Here is a 16,439-nt window from a genome sequence, read left to right as displayed (position 1 = left end):
CCAAGCCCATCCCATACGGCTCGCGTTACGACGCCTACCTGTGCAGACGCATCCCGCGGAGTTACGGAAAAGCGTTTCACCGGTCGGCTTTAATGTCTGCGCCTTTGGACGGGAGAGCAAGCATTCGCTGAACAAGCCCAGATGTGAGTCCCCAATTCAGGAATTTCAGCTCAAAGGCACATAATGAGGCAGTGTCTGGGAAGATTTAATAACAGCAAAATTAAAACTGTAACCGAAGCATAATGAAGAATGGGCTGCAAACGGGCTTGCAAGAGCCCGCGATGAGTCTCTGGGGAAGAGCTGCCGGTTCAGAGGAACGGTAAACAACGCGCAGAAATGCAACTTAATTATCTGCCGATGCAAAATGTGTGAGCGGATGCAGCGGCTTTGGAAGGAGGCACAGGGAAAAAGGGGTTCGAGAAGGGGCTGGCACACTTCACGCTCACAGGTGCGCCCTTTGGGCCCCAATTCACCGAAAAGTGAGCCCCCACCCGAAAATAAACAGCGTAAATAATCAGAAATAATTTTTGCAGGGTTGATAAGGATTGCTGGAGCTTGTGAATAAATGGCTAAATATGACAAAATGTCTCAAAGGGGAAAAAAAAATCGCAGTCACCAGTCCAATTTGGGGAAATGCCCATGGCTGCCTTCGCAGTAGCAGGGTCACCGATTTGGGGAAGAAAGTCAATTTTTGCAGGTAGGAACTGGCTGGGCGCCCCGTGCTGCAATCAGAGGCAAGATCTGGCCTGAAGCTCCCTCGGAAACAGCTCTATGAAATTTCCCTAAATATTTCAACCTTTTCAGGGTGTTTTTTTCCACATATTCCAAATGAATCATGAAGTTGGTTAAGGATCGGCCAAATTGTTTAATCAACCCTAAACTGAGTTTTTTGGCGCATGAATTGTCCAAAATGTTAGTTCTGCCTAAGAGTTTGGGCTTCTCATCCTGATTTTTCACTAAATCTCTGTGCAAAATTTGAAGTAACCAGGAATGAAGACACAAATTTTCAGCCATATCCGCCCAATGAAGGGAGCGCAAAGTCTACTAGGGCAGAGTTTGCCCTGAAAAACTTCTGCAAAAATGAGACTGGGCAGAGGGCAAATGCCCAGGTTCAACTCTTTGCCTGAAGTCACCAGTGCTTTGTTTTGGACAGGATCAATGCAGGATGCTGGCTGGGACTTAACCAAGGATACTAACTAAATCAAACCATGGATACCGGCTAAAATCAGAACAAGGATGCTAACAAGGATGCTGGCTAGGACTGAGCCAAAGATGCTGGACAGGAACAATGCAGGATGCTGGTTAGAACTGAGCCAAGGACACTAGCTAAAATCAAACCATGCATGCTAGTTCATGCCAAACCATGGAGTTCAGCTCATACCAAACCATGAACGCTAGCTAACATAACTTGGACGCTAGCTAATATCAAATCGTGGATGTTAAGTAATACCAAACCTTGGATGCTAGCTAATACCAAACCATGGATGTTACGTAATAGCAAACCATGGATGCTAGCTAACACCAAACCATGGACGTTAGCTCATACCAAACCACGGATGCTAGCCAACACCTAACCATGGATGCTAGCTCATACCAACCATGGACGCTAGCTAATATCAAACCATGGACGCTAGCTAACACCAAACCACAGATGCTAGCTAACACCGAACCATGGATGCTAGCTAAAATAAACCGAAGACACTGGCTAGGGCTGAAGCACATTGAACCACAGGTGCTGGCTAGAACCAGTGCTCCGTGACTCTCCATCTTGATCCCTCAAAAAAACAAACGTTATTTGGAGCTTCTCCAGGCTTTCAGCAGGTCAGGCAGGATGCAGGCAGGGTGCCACAGCATCCAGCACCCACTGCCTCAGTGCCAGGGCCAGGCGACCAGTGACCACACGGTGAGGCTGGGCGCAGCTCCACAGCCCCCATCACTTCACCACTTCTCTCGCCCCTCCGAGTGAGGCAGGCCATGTGCTCCACAGCGAGCGGGATAAAAATACCTTTTATTAGCCCAACCTATGTCGCTGAGAAAACCAGACAGGCTTTCTGGCACACGAGCTCTTCTGCAGCTCCTCGAAGGTCCGTCCCGCTGCTGGCGGCGGCCCCGGGCGGTCTGCCTCACGCTCCTCCTGCTGCACAGACCTGCCTTTAAGTCAGTTCAACTCCCCAAAGAACCCATGGGGTATTCGTTACCATGACGTGGTTTTATTTTTTGTGGGTTTTGGGTTTTGGTTTTTTTCCAAGAAGGATTTTGCTCCTTCTCTTCAACTGGGCTTACAGCTTGGCGCTGTTCTTCTCAGACCTCTTGCAAAACACAGGCCGGCCAGGTCCACAAGTCATTTCGGCACCGAGCGCGGGGCTTTGCGGGTACGTGACAACGCCACTTTCCGAGCGGCATCCTGTCTCGTCTGCAGGCTTCACACAACACAAATCCGACCAAATCTCTGGGGAATCTGTCCCAACAGCTAATTATCCTCGGTTGCTCCCCCCAAAAAAACCAATCCTGTCCCCAGGCTCCTGTATTTTCTGTGTTTGTCTACAAACGCCGTCAGCCACTGAATATCGGGTAACTTCTCCCCCGGTCCCAAACCATGGACACTCTGAATGCAGCAGCGACGGCGGCTTTCCTGCTGCCCGGGTGAGGTTTTGGCCTTCCCTCTGCTCCTAAAAGCAAAGAGCAAATGCCGCTCAGTTCCCTGAGAGAGCGCATCCTCTTCAGGTTAATTACAGTAGAAATTGGCTTTTTTCACTCAAGATGGGTTTTCCGCAGGTTAAAAGAAAAAAAACCACTCTGCACTGCGGTGTGAAGACGGAAGTTGTTTCTCACCTTCAAATATAGTATTTTGGGTGAGCTATTTTGTAAACTGTCTCCTTGACCCACCAGCAAAAAGAAATGTTGCGTGTTTTGAAATTCCATCCTGCATTTGAACAAAAATGTTAGTTTTCTCAGAAATATCGGCCAGGTCTGACTGATTGGCATTCCCACAGCACGGCTCGGCTGGATTTAATGCACAGAAGTAACTCCAGGACAAAGCAAGACGGAGAAACGGGTGTTTCCCCAGGAAATGCACGAGAAATGCAAAAGCTAGAGAAAAAACCGTCCCCAGCCACATGTCGCACTCCCAAATGACGCTCAGGGCTGGCTGCCAAGTGGAAATACAGAAATACAGAAAATCTTTCCTTTGTTGAAGGCAAATGAAGATGTTTTACTACTTCTTCTGCTGTACCTTGAAAACAATTTAAGCTACAGGTGATGGAAAAGCCCCTCTGCCTACTGTTTAGGGCAGTCTCCCGATAGTTTTGTAATCGTTTTGATGAAGACGCGTCTCGGGCGACCTGCGGAGGGATGCCGCGCAACCAGGCCAAGCTTTCTCCTTGCGCAAGGGCAACCATTTCACGCCGCGGGCTTAGGAGGTTTGCAAACGCAGAGCCGTTTGCTCCGCGTTTAATGACACTGGCATCATCAGCAGCTTCATCCCGCAGCTTCGTTTCTGCCAGCGGAGAAGAAAGCGATTTCCACGCACGAGGCGATCTTTCGGTTTTCCACCAGCGGCGGATTTCCCGGGGCGGGAAGGGCAGGAGAAGGACGGCGCGGGGATTAGAGGGAGCCGTCGGAGCCAGCAAGGCAGAAACTTAACTAACCGTGGGTCTGCCGCAATCCCGCTGCTGCGAGTTAATCGAGCCGCGCGGCAGCAGATGGCGGCAGCCGCGGCAGAGCTGGCACGCGGCGCCCTCCCGGCCCCCGAAGCAACGCTCGAGACGCCCGAAACGCAACTCCCGCCGCAGACGGCGGGGTTATAAAGCCGGCGGTTTGCAAACCGAGGCAGCCGGGGTGGTCTGGACCCGGCGAGGGCTGTTTGCAAACCTGCAGAAGGGCTCAGCTTTGCTTTGGCCAAACTGCTACGGCCGCGGCGCGTGACTAATTTTTTCCGCTTGCTTTTTGGAGGATTTGCCCCTTCCTAATCTCCCCCCACCGTCGGGGATTCTCAGCAGCCTCGATGCACGTTGTGAAGTTTGGGCCAGGTTAAGCAAACGTGTGCTTCCCGCCCCAAATTAGCGCCACCATCCGCGGAGGTGGCAGCTCAAACGCAGGCACAGGTTGAAACTTAAAATAGTGGCAGAAACCCACTTTAAAAAAAACTGCCGTAGGGAAATTGGGGGTGTTTGAACCCCTGAATCTCTCTGCTGTGGTGGGATTCAGGGAGGGTCTCTCTCCTCCGGATTGGGGCTACAGGTATTTCAGAGGATCCACTTCAATTGCATTTTTTTGGTTTGTTTTTACTATACTTTACCTCCTTGCATTTTAGAGAAGGAAAACAGGTGAAAGTCAGCTCGGGCTGCCGCAGGAATAGCCCACTTAGGATTTGCCACATCTCTGAAGTCCCGAAGGCTACACAGTTCATAGTATTTCCACAACTGTAGCGACAAAGAACAAAGGACTGTAGACTAGAAGAGAAAAGCCATCATTAATTGATGAGCTCTGGATTCATCTTGCGTAATTATTTTCTTTTTTTTTTTTTTTTTTTGCTATTAAACCCCGAAAATCTGCACGGGATTGTCTTTATCTCACTCCCCAGCAAGGGGACAGCTCCATCCCACGTTGCCGTTTAATTTCCGATGCGGCCGCTTTTGCTGAAGAGCACTTCATCATCGCTCGCTTTATTCCTAAGTCGTCAAATCCAAACGGTCTGCTTGCTGCTGGCACCAATCAGAGGGAGAAAAACGGAGGTCGGCGCCGTTATTGGCTGTTCGAGTATTTATGCGAGCACGCGACGGTCTTTCCGAGAGCATCCGGGCTGCAGCGATGCGCAGGGCTTCGGTTTCGGGAGCTAGCTTTTAAACTCTGAGCTTCAGAGTTTCTTTTGCTGCGTTACCAGATCTGTAAAAAGGGGAGGAAATACCTGGCAAAGGGCTGCATGCAGCGGTTGGAGCTAAGCGGCACATCCGTACCCAGCTAAAATAAAAAGATAAGCATGTTTAGAACAAGAAATCTTCACCTTATGGCAAAAAGAGGGGTTTTTTTTTCCTTTAATTTGGTGTAACCAGCTTTCAGGGAAGACACTTTGAGTTAACAAGATGGAGCATCCCCCATTAGAGAGGAGAGCTGACGGATGGGGGACTCCTCATTTTAAGGAGGGGACGTTATCGCTGGCTAAGCAGGTTTGAGGATCATTTTAACTAGGCCAAGCCATTGCTAAAAAAAAGCCAAGCTGCCGAGACCGCGGAAGATCTGAACCGCATGCCGGTTTCAGGCACATGGCTAGCGTTTCGCAAATATTCCCCATCCCTTCGTTTTTTCACCCCTTCCCGAATCGCACCCCGGCACCCCAGGGCACATCCGACCCCGCTGTCCGCAGCAGGGGGAAACCTATGTTTCTCCCGAAAGCTTTCCATGATGCTTATTAAAGCGATAACTCAATTTAAAACCAGGCTTTACCCCTGTTTAGACATCTACCGAAGCACTTGTAAATTTGGTCGCGGTCCGACTTAGTCCTGCTCCACCTAAATGGCGCTCTCTCTAGCCGTTTCCCACTATTTTCTACCTGAATTTTACGTTGCTTTGCAAAAGTTGCTTTGTTTTAATGGCAGTTGGTGTTGGGGCACTTCAACACCGAACACCAAGACCGGCTTCCAAGGGCACTGTTTGCTCAAGCTGAGAAACACGTCCTCGAGTGAAGAAACCTGCTGGACCGGGAAAGGTTTCTACAGAAATTAAACGTGAGCCAAGGTTGGAGATTTGGGCCCTGGGGCCTCCCCGAACATCGCCGGAGAAAAGAGCACATTTCACTTGGAGTGCAGCCTGGACTCCATCCACGTTTAGTAAAAAATAAATAAAAATAAAAAAGGGAAAAAAACAGGCATGTGCATAAGTCCGGTGGGGTTTAGGCAGTCTGCTGAATCAGGGCCTAAATAAATAAAGTGCAAAGCTGCAGTAAGTAGAGAAAAAAAATCCCCAAATCGCAACCCCACCACTGGCCTTGCGAACAAAGCAAACGGTGCCGAAATCTTCGCTCAGCTCCCGACCGGGCAAACGGCGAGGAAGACTGCAGTAAAAGTGGGGAAAGAAAAGGAAAAAAAAAAAGGAGTTTTGTAAGTAAGAGCGCTGAAAGAATAGCAGATTATGAAAAATAATCCCCGCAGACCCTTGGGAGTTTCAGCGAAAACCTTTGCACCTCCTCGCGGCTGCTGGGAACTAAAATGTTTTTTAAGAGAAAAAGGTGTTTTCCAGAAATAATTGTTATTATTTGGGGGGAGGGGGTATTTGGGGCATTATTGGCGGGGGGGGTTATTATTATTTTGACCTGTGGCTAGCTCATCCGGGGAAACAGTGCTTGGCCTCCACGCCATCCTCCGCAGACCGCCGTCAGCTCGGTTTTCGGGAGGGCGCTGGCAGCTGGGTGAAGCCTTTTTCCCAAATTCACCTGAATTGGTCAGGCGGTTGGGACGGGCACGAGCGAATCCTCCGAGGGCGAGGATTTCCCACGCAGCGTCACAGCGGTGGCCCCGGTGCTCCCGCGGGGATTTTTTTTTTCCTGCTCTCCGTTTGGGTAACGAGGGACCGAAAGGGGAGCGCGGCTCGAAAAGGTGGCGAAAAACCAGCTGCGAGCTGCAGCCTGAAAGGAAACGGATTTAAAAAGTTGCCCAACGGAAAGCATTCGGGCCTGGAGGATGGAAAAAGAGAGGCAACTCCGCAAAGATGCAAAAATAATATGAGTCAACTGGAAAGTGAATAAAAGCCGCCGTTCTCAGCCTGGACGGCTACCGGCGGTTCAGTCTCTGGTTGCAAATTGGGATTTTTGCCGCTATGCTCATCTTTGCTTGCAGGGAAAGGGCAAAGATTAGTGAATTTTTGTTGTGAAATCGCCTTAATGCGTTTTGTGTTCCTTTTGTTTTGTTTTGTTTTCACAGTTAAAGCCCCGGCTCCAGGAGTCGGGCGATGAGACGAGCAACCTCTTTTTGTCTTTAATGGTCTTCCAGCGCTCCTCGGTTTCACGGCGTTTACGATTTCATATCGCTCAAGGCCAGACGAGACCATCAAGATCATCAAGTCTGACCTTCTGGAAATCACAGTTCATTAAATCCCGCCCGGCATCCTGCGGATTGAACGATTTCCCCTCCTTTTCCCTCCGCTCCGGCCCTTCGGTGCAATTTGATATCGAATCGTTCCCCTCCGGAAAAGCTGCCCTCCTTGAAATTATATACGTGGCAAACAGAAATAAATAAATACCTCGCCTTTGTAACAAAAATCAACGCTCCCACTCCCAAAAACTCCTTTTTTCTCCCCCCCTTGCCCGACGGACGGAAAGGCAGGCTCTGCCAAAAGTGGCCGAATCCCGAAGATAAGAGCTGAAGATTTACCAGCGCCAAGCTCCCGCGATAAACTTCCCTTAAATCATCAGCGGGCCGCGCGCGTGTGCACACACAAAAGACTCTCCTGCCAGGGAAAGTTGTTCCCTATAAAATAAAAGAAGCTGTTTAAATGTCTCTTTTTCCAAGCCAGCCCCACAGAGCCGGAGCTGAGAATACATTAGCCTTTAATGAAGTGAAACCCTCATCTTGCTGGAGACACCTCATTTAGCGCAATTGTTTCAGAGCCATTACAGAAAGACAATTACAAGGAAGCGGCGAGAGTAATTGGAAATGCTGGCAGGAGTTGGGCAAAATGATAATAAATAAAAATATTCACCCTAATAAGCTTCCAGGAGGGGGTGGGCTGAAGAAAATCAACATAATTAGAACTGAACCTTGGCAAGGAAAAACAGACAGCGGGGTGGCAAGTGCTCCACACGCGCAGGAAGAGGGAAAAAGTGCAGCCAACTTGGTTATTTACTGGCGCCGAGGGCCGGGCTGACCCTCGGAGAGGCGGCTGCCGGGGCGGCCCGGCCGCTGGAAACCGGCGGCGGCGCCGGGGGAAAGGCAAACCGCGGCGTTGCCCGACGGGCCGTCGAGCCGGCCGCCGGCCGCTCGGGTGTTTCCCCGCCGCTCTCTTGCAAAGAGGGAGAGCAGCGAGGGATGCGCTTCGGCCTCTGCCGGCAAGGGAGCGACGAACACGCTCACAGCAAAAACAAAGCAGGGCGAGGCAATCCGCCGAGCGCGTGCTGAAACGCCAGGAAACCAGTTAACGCCCCAGGTTTGGGCTCTCCTTTTTATTCCCTCTATTAAAACCAAAGTCCCGCGGGACGGGAGAACAGAGCTGAGGGTCTCCGGGGCGGCAAAGCGAAACGGGGCCGGCTCCGGCTCCGGCCTGGCCGGCGGCCAAGCTAAGCATTTCTGCGAAAGCCTCCGACGAGCGACAGACTTTCCCACTTCTTATTGGAGATTACAGCCAGGGATTTCCTCGGGATTTGGGCTAACGACCGTCCCACCGTCCGCGGGCCAGCCGGAAAAGCAGGGGAAGTCCGCCTCGGGCTTGGCAATAAGAGGAGACGGGTGCAAAAGGAGCAAAAAGGGGTTAAAAAAGTCTCGCGGCGGCGTTTAGCTCCGTCACGTTTCGGCTTCGATGGGGGGGGGGGAAAAAAAAACACGAGTTTTCCCGAGCCGACTCGCAGGATGACCCCGACAGCCGGGCAGGATACCCAATATCTTACCCCAAAAAAACATCCTTTTTTTGGGTACCCAACCCGACGAAGCCAGCCGATATCTATCCTGTTGATTTTACCAAATCTGATGACGGCTAAGCTCATTGCTGGGGCTAACACAAGGCGTCACGACGGCGACGCGGGCGGCGGCGACGCGAGGACGGAGCCCTTCTTCCTCGGAGAAATAATGAAAAGTTGGCCGGCGAGAGATGTTCAATAACAGCCAAGGCGGTGTTTACACAGACCTGTTCTCTTCTCCTCCCTTCGGTCGAAAACCAAAGACGACTTTAATTTAAAAACCATGCACGTCAGGCGGGGCGGGGGGGTTTGCTGTTTTTTGGGGGATATACTGCTATTTCAAAATCGCTTGCGACCATTATCACAGAAAGAGATCATTTTTATTTTCTTTTATTTTCCTTGCGGCGCGGCTCTCAGCGACGCAAACCCCACGCTCCCGTGGAAGTCAACCAGCACTGAGAGTTAATGTTTCATTAATACGTGGGGGTTTTTTTCCCCTCTCTCTCCTCGTTTTCCGTATTTTTCCTTAGCAGCCAATTATTTCGCTCTCGCAGGGGTTATCCCAATTCTCCGCGTGCTTCCCGTAACTTTTGGCGGTTTGCTGCCTCGGAGGAAGCGTTCAGAGCGCCCTGGGCACGGGCAGCCGGATCCTCATCTCCTCCTAGATGATCTCCACGCTCCAGCTTAGCTGCATCAGGTTATTAAATATCCTGCAAGGCTGCGCGCACCAACAGACCCCTTTGGGTTTTTTTTTTTTTAAGAAAAGCCACAGCTAAAAGGCTTTTATGCCCCCTTGCTGCTTTAAAATAAACATCGTGAAACGCGTCCCCTTGAAGAAAACGGGCAAAATACCTCCGGAAAAGGCAGCTGAAGGCGATTTTGGAGGGTCTGGATGGTGCCTAGGTCTTGGCCAGAGAGCCAGCGTGCACGAGTGCACGCACGGGTGCACATATGGGGGCATGGGTGCACGCAGGGGAGATGCTCCAAGCATGAAACGGCAGCAAGGAGCGAGATGCGAGCGGAAGAAAAAGCAGGGCAGCACACAGGGAGAGAGCAGGAGTGAATTTTTAAACCATTTTTAACTTTTTTTTTCCTCACTTTTTGATAAAAAAACTAAAACTTCCTTCTTTATTTAAAAGCCCACCCGAGCGGTTCCCCTCCCCACCCCACCCGAACGCCCTCCGAGCTCCCAGCTTTCGGGGCCGCCAGCTGAAATTTTGCTGATAAACCCTCCCCCTGCCTTTAGGTGACCAGGCGCAACCTGCTCGCATTCGCCCCGATCGGCGGTTTGCATTGATTGACAGCTGTCGGAGCAAGACGCGCGATTCGGGGGACGGCTTTTCACTCCTCGACACGTTGAACGTATTACTGGGCCCACAAACCAAGGCACAGTTTTGGGAGGGTTTTGCATTAAAAAGCGCTTTGCAAGGAGTTCCCCTTCCTCGCCGCAAATCTTGCCGCGGCCGCTCTGCATCCCAGGGAATAGGTTTTTGGGTGCGTTTTGGGATATTTTGGGCCCGGCACGGCGCCGGAGTAATTCAGTGTCGCTCCGCTGCCTTCGATGCTTTGGACTATATCGATTGAGCCCGGCTCAAACTAAGACGCGTGTGAAGCGCGTTAATGTGGAAAAGGCCACGCAATAAATATACAGTGTTAATACAGTTTATTCTTCTTGGTCGGAGCACTGGCGAAAGGGACAGCGATTTTATTGGGCCGTCTCTCCGGAAAAATGATTTAGCTGAATGACAGTGAAAGGTAATGACTGTTGCTTAATTGGGTCACTATTAGCATAAATGCAGCTAGTGCCAAGTAGTTTAATGGCGATTAAGCAGGTGCTAAATAGGTGGCGGAGTCAAAGCTCGGAGGTTTTTCACCAGAGTTGTCAGTTGTCAAAGGGCTGAGGGGGGACATCCAAGCATGGGCAGCGCCAGACCTTTGGTCGTTAAAAGATCCCATTTATAAGCTGTAAAAGATCCCAAAGTTTTTTCCCCGGAGCAAAGCAGGAGCAAACGGGAGCCCCAGGAGACGCCGCCGCTCCGGTTTCTCCCCAGGCGCGCCAGCTCGTGGCGACCCCCAACGAAACGCGGCATCTCAATAAAACCGAATTATTTCCCCTCGTTTAGCGACGGTACTGGGATTTCTTCTAAGGGTCATGGGAGCGATACTGCCCCACGAGTAATTTGTAGCCGTAATTCACCGCTAAGCGAATTTACTCAGAAATTGCTGCGCAAATCAATTACCCGGGAGGGCAGGAAGGGAGCGCCCGTTTTTGATATTCGGGGGCATCGCCGTGCCGGTTGCGCGCGGCTTTAATAAAAGCATTCGTTTGCTCGTGGGCCTCTGACCTTATTTAAGCCGGGGCAACCTGTGTCCAGGTCCCCATCCCCGGGGATCGCCGTCACGGCTGGAAGTCTTCCGCCAGTCGGTGTGTGCTTGGAAATGCCCTTTTCCCGCTCTCCCCCTCTCCTACGGAGAACATAGAGCGAACATATTAAAGACATGTTGCCATCTCTTATTGCATAAGTTGCAAAAAATAGTTGCAAATATCGACTTCTGAGCTTTGTTTTGCACCGCAAATCCTTTATTTTTGGCCTCGGATGGGATGGGCAACAAACGCGGTACCCGACTTACGACGTCACCCGGCCGCTCGCAGCCCAAAGCTGGATGGCCAAAGCTGGTTTTTTAGAAGAAAAACAGCGCCTCTGCTGTCGTTAGGCTGTTTGCCGCCGCGGTTGCCGCCGTGGAAAAGAAGAAAAAATCTCTAGCAAAAAAGGAAAAAATCGCAGGTCCGGCTGCCGCCGGGCGATAAAGCCCCCCGTCAGGCCCGCGATGCTATTAGAGAGCCCCGTGCGCGCACCGGCACGCACCCGCACGCGCCACAAAGCGCCTTTTCAGGGTTGCGAAAGCTAATTAAATCCGATCCCGGTGTTTGGCTAGAGAAATTCCTGTGTTTTCTCCGGTAGCGGAGTGGAAAGGTTTATTTAGCCGGCAGCGGAGAAGGATTCACAAACATTCCCCTACCCTGCAGGGAGAGTCACACCGACCGAAAGGAGATTTAATTAGCAAAATCTCGTTAGGCAAACGAAATTATCCGTAAGACAATACTCCTCTGGACAGGGGGTACGATTAAACAAAGCCATTAATTGAGAAAGTGGCTCCAACAGCTCACTGAATTCATTCAGCTTGGCGCTGGCTCCATTTTACCTCTCCGGGGTTGAGCCGAGCAGGTCGGGTGGGTTTTTGGGGGAGGCATTTAACGGGAAGAGGCCTCCGAAGCTTTCGGGGGAAGGCGCAACCCCGGGCTCGAGCCCTTTTGCGGCTCATCAGCGCGCTCGCCCTGCCGGCTTTCCCTTGGAGCGCCTTGATTGCATAACGTCGATTTGCATAATGCAAATTGCAATCTACTATTGCCGCGGTTTCTTTTTTTTTTTTTGGTTTGGTTCGGTTTGGTTCGGTTTTTAACTGCGCTGCAAAACGCCGACGCTCAGGAGGCAGATCTGCAGCCCCAAGAAGCGCCCGCCGTGCCGGCCCGCCGGCGAGGGGCGATGCCCGCCGCGCCGCCCGGCCTCCCGCCTCGGAGACCGTCTCAAGCTAAACGAGCCAAAGATTAAAATAAATATACAAAGAATGATATCCGGCATTTGTGTACGCACAGAGCACGGCGCGGCCCCGATGCCGAACGAGGCGGTTTCACTCGAGCAGCGCAGTAATGCTAAGCGCGCGCGTTTAGCGGCGCCGAGACCCGAAGACGCATGGCACTATAGGGAAAGCTAAAAGAGCTGATAGCACAAGCTGCTGTACTTAATAATTTCCCATGATTTAAAATCCGATGTTATAACAACTGACTAGATAAGAAAAGAGAAATGTGGCTGTTCTTTTAACCTTTCGCTTTATTAGTATATTATGGAGTGACCTATAAAAAGCATCAATTCATGCCAAGAGGAGCCTTCCCTTTTCCAGGAAATACTCCGCAACACGTTTGGGGGGAAAAAAAAGGGGAGGGGGGGAGAAACTCATTAAAATAGGTACCCTGCGCATGTTTTGAGTTTATACATAGCCGGACGTTTCTCGTTGTTTTATTACGCTTGCTCGACAGTAATTGCCGGAGACCTTGCACCACACACACCACCACGCACCCTCCAAGGCGCGCGCCCCAAGGAGCAGCGCCGGGAAACACGGCAAGCGAAGCAGGAGAAACGGCCGAAGGGAAAGGTGCCCCCCGCAAGGTTAACAGGCGCGTTGCCGAACGGGCCGGTTTCCACTCTTAGGAACAAAGGGACGATTCAGGGAGGGGTTGCGGCAGATCAGGCACGCACGCAAGGCGACCAAGCCAACGCGCCCCGGGAACCGCCTCTCTTCGGCGTTTCCCAGCTTCTGAGAGCTCCATCGCTGTTTCTTAATGGTGCTTTAATGCTGCTTTTGGGGTTTTTTTTCCCCTCTAGGAATGTTTGGAGGAAAGCGGAAATACATTTTGCAATCGCAGCACCACAAACGGATAGAAACCAAGCAGCCGCCCAGGCCCCCTTTGCCCCAACTAAGCTATCTGTCCCCGTCGGCAGCCAAAAGGACCCCTGCCTCGGCCCGGAGGGTGGCCCGCCGGCTGCAAGACAGGGGAGGAATGCAAAAAAAAAAAAACCCAAAAACAAAAAACCCCAGCAGGTAATTAGGAAATCCCAATTTCCCAAAAGCGCCGACGCTTTGCACACGGAGCAAATAGTTTTGCAAGCTCCCCTGCCGGCCTGGCCCACCCCATTCGCTTTACGAGGCACGTCGGAGCGGCCGGCCGGCCGCGGAGGGGCGACACGCACGCAGCACCCGGCCGGGACGCCGGGAAGGGATCGGAGCCGCTGCAACGGAGATTTTGGGTGCCAGCTCCCCCCAGGCTGCGCAGCCTTCATTGCGCTCGGGGTTTTCAGGAGAGCAGCAAGATTACGTCCGCCCCGTCCTGCCTAACGCATTCCCCACGCCGCAGGGGGACGTTCAAGTAACGACTTTCTTCCTTTGCCTTTGGGGGGACATCTCGGCAGCGCTGACACCTGAGAAGTTGGCCAGAAAACTTTTGGTGCGGCAAAATTTCCTGGCAATTCACCCCTCCGCCCTGCACCCTGCTGCACACCTCAGCTTATCTTTCGGCACCGCGCTGGGAAGTTTATAACGTAGCTGGTGGCATGTCTCCACACCGGGATAACAAGGAACGAGCCACCGTTCGCATCGGAAGATGTTATAGATGTGTCCAAAGTGAGGGGAGGCTACAAAAATGCCGTTCCCCAAACTGGGTTAATGCACCTGCCAGCCAGGAAGGTCCTTTGGTGCTGCTTGCAAGGGGCAATCGCGCTGCCAGACTTCCCGGATAAACCAGGAGAGGTGATACGGGAGAAAGGGATTTTCTTCCGTAGCTACCCGTCGTAAACGCGTCCTACCAATGAAAACCGCAACGCCTGGGAAAACAGGAGTAAATAAGCGTCTTGGTTTCGGTGGTTAGCAACGCAGGGGGGAAAATCCCACGCTGTTGTTTCGGGAGAGGTTTATTAGGGGAAAGCTGTGAAATCTGATGTGGTGAAAGATGACGGTTGAAAGAGCCCACGCAGCAGGTCCAAAATACAGTCGGTGAGAAGCTGCCACAACGCCCCGCTCCCCACACCGGGAGAAAACACCCTTATGCAGGCAGGGAGTTGCAGCAAAGCAACAACTCAACCGCACGCAAACGCGTATACGGGACGCGCTGACCCCCAAAGCGCAGGAGAAATTCCCTGGGATATGTTGAAAGCAGCCCGCCTCCATTGCCATCGATGAAGGGCTAAATCCGCAGTGAGGGAAGATGCACAGCAAAGCCAGCAGCCGCCAGCTCACAATATATATATATATATTTGTATATATGTGTGTGTGTGTGTGTGTGTGTGTGTGTATATGTGTGTGTATATATATATATTTACATATGTTCCCATTGCGCAGAGAGAGGTCATCGCCGAGCACCAAACTGCGCCCGGTGAACCTCGGGCACCGTGCCAGCCTTCAGTAAGGGAGCCGAGTTTCATCCCGGAGGCGAAACTCCTTCCTCTTCCTCCTGCCGGGCTAGTACGAAAGGCAGGGGAAGCGGATCGAGGCGAAACGGCCGCGGGGTTAAAACGCAACGGGAGTGCAGCAGGAGGGACATCCGACAAACCTACCCGGACACGGCAGCTCGTCCGAGTTACTCCGGCACTGCTGTAATTACAGACGATTTCAAGGGCAGGGTTTTTCGACGCGCACCGGCATAGCCCAACCTTCAACCGCTAACTCGGTGAGCCCGGGAACTGGGGAGCCGTAGGGCAGGAAGGCTCCGAACGCTTCGTGCCCAGCCGTCTGCACGCCGTTAAGACGCTATCGGGTCAGCCCTTCTCCTGATTTATTCAGGCACTCAGCGCAGCCGATCTATTTTTACACCGAGGCGACGACGCTCAGCGGGAGCGTTTTTAACATTTCCAACTCCACGGGCCAGCCGACGTACTATTAAAAGGGAGAGCGAGGCAAGCGCCAGCGGAGTGGCGGCAAACAACGGACGCTGGTTTTGGAAGAGGCCTCAGGAGGGCTGGCACGCGGCAGCCTCTCGCCTCGGCCAAGAGCATCAGGCTTGGCGGAGCCATGGCCATCCCCTTACCGCCGGGGAGTTAATCACACCTGTAAGTGATGAGGTCTACCTTCGTGCATAATCAACGAGGATTAATTAAACGGCATGCTTTTCAACCGGGCTCCTCGGCGGCACATAATCGATTTGGCAGGACGCCGGCTTTTCGATTCTAGCCGGCTCGCCGCTGGACGCTTCTTTACATAACGCAGCACAGCCGAATCTCAAATTCCCGGCCTGAGCTTTAACCCGTAACCCCGATGAAAGAGAAGAGAAAATGCCAATCAAAGTTACTTACGGTTCAGGCCCTTTCCGGTAGCTGCGCGTGGAGGGAAGCGAAGCCTCAGGATGCGACCCCAGAAGGTACCTGCTGACATTAAAGAAGCCTTTTATATAAAGAACCGTATCGCAAATTGAGCAAGAAATCACGGCAAAAAAAACGACGCTTTGGGACAAACGCCACACGGGGCGCGAGGCATGGGCAAAGGAGGAGCAAGCTGCCCGGCGGCCTGGGACGCAGCCCCCCTTCGCCTCCGCTCACACCCCGCGTATCGGCGTCTCGAGCACCCTGAAGCTCACCAGCCTTTTTCCCACCGGGGGAGCGAAGCATTTAACAAAAACGCTTACAGATTGGAGTGGAGATTTTTAAATTACTATTGTTTTAACCTCCCCTTTCCCCCAGGGCTAGCAGGGTAAGAAGAGCAGGACTGGCTGCATTTGCAAAAGAAATCTAATCCAAGATTATCGCATGAAACTTCCCCAAACCTTCCCGGACCGTTTGGAGGAAAAGTATGCAAGAGACGCCCATGAATCCTGCTGGGAGAAGGAAATGCAGCGACTCCGGCACGGGGAGGAGGGAAGTGCGAATCGCCGCTTCGCCTTCTCCTCCCGGCGGCATGCAAAATCATCGCAAAGGTCTGTCGGCCCTTTTACCCCCGGGTAAACGCTGCCACGTCGCGCCGTGCCTCGGCCACGTCCCGCGCCGCCAAGGAAGCAGCCCGCGCGCCGAGCCGGAGCCAGCAGCTCGCAACAAAGAAGTTGAGCGAGGTCTCGGAAGGAGCGATATCTGGAGAGAGGGAAAGCTGCCAAACTTTACTCTTTGTCCCCAGTTTAATGAGCCTTTAGTGGAATTACCAGTTACTGGAAAGCCCTGCTTTATTTTCTAATTGATACTTTTATTCGTGGCGCTTTGTCCCATTAAAGCGCCAGGGAACGGGCACGGCCCGCAAAGGG

General features: G+C 52.2%; 1 protein-coding gene across 10 annotated transcripts in view; it reads right to left on the bottom strand.

Moving 5' to 3' along the window:
- The window catches only part of PKNOX2 (PBX/knotted 1 homeobox 2), a 94,331-nt gene that overhangs the window by 57,525 nt on the left and 20,367 nt on the right, over positions 1-16,439 (bottom strand). Inside the window, exons 2-4 of one of the 10 annotated variants that reach the window (XM_068916644.1) lie at positions 15,505-15,576; positions 10,948-11,068; positions 39-195 (exon numbers count right to left, since the gene is read on the bottom strand). The exons of 1 other annotated variant lie outside the window; for it this stretch is intronic. The gene's annotated coding sequence lies outside the window, so the exon portion shown is untranslated. Of the gene's footprint in view, positions 1-38; positions 196-10,947; positions 11,069-15,504; positions 15,577-16,139; positions 16,273-16,439 lie in introns of all 10 variants that reach the window. 8 more of the 10 variants (XM_068916640.1, XM_068916641.1, XM_068916642.1 and 5 more) reach the window with 8 other exon arrangements.

The sequence above is a fragment of the Struthio camelus genome, chromosome 22 (genome assembly GCF_040807025.1).
Source record: "Struthio camelus isolate bStrCam1 chromosome 22, bStrCam1.hap1, whole genome shotgun sequence".
NCBI classification, from domain to species: Eukaryota; Metazoa; Chordata; class Aves; order Struthioniformes; family Struthionidae; genus Struthio; species Struthio camelus.
Note: the sequence above shows the minus strand (reverse complement) of the source record. Positions and strands in the feature narration are given on the sequence as shown.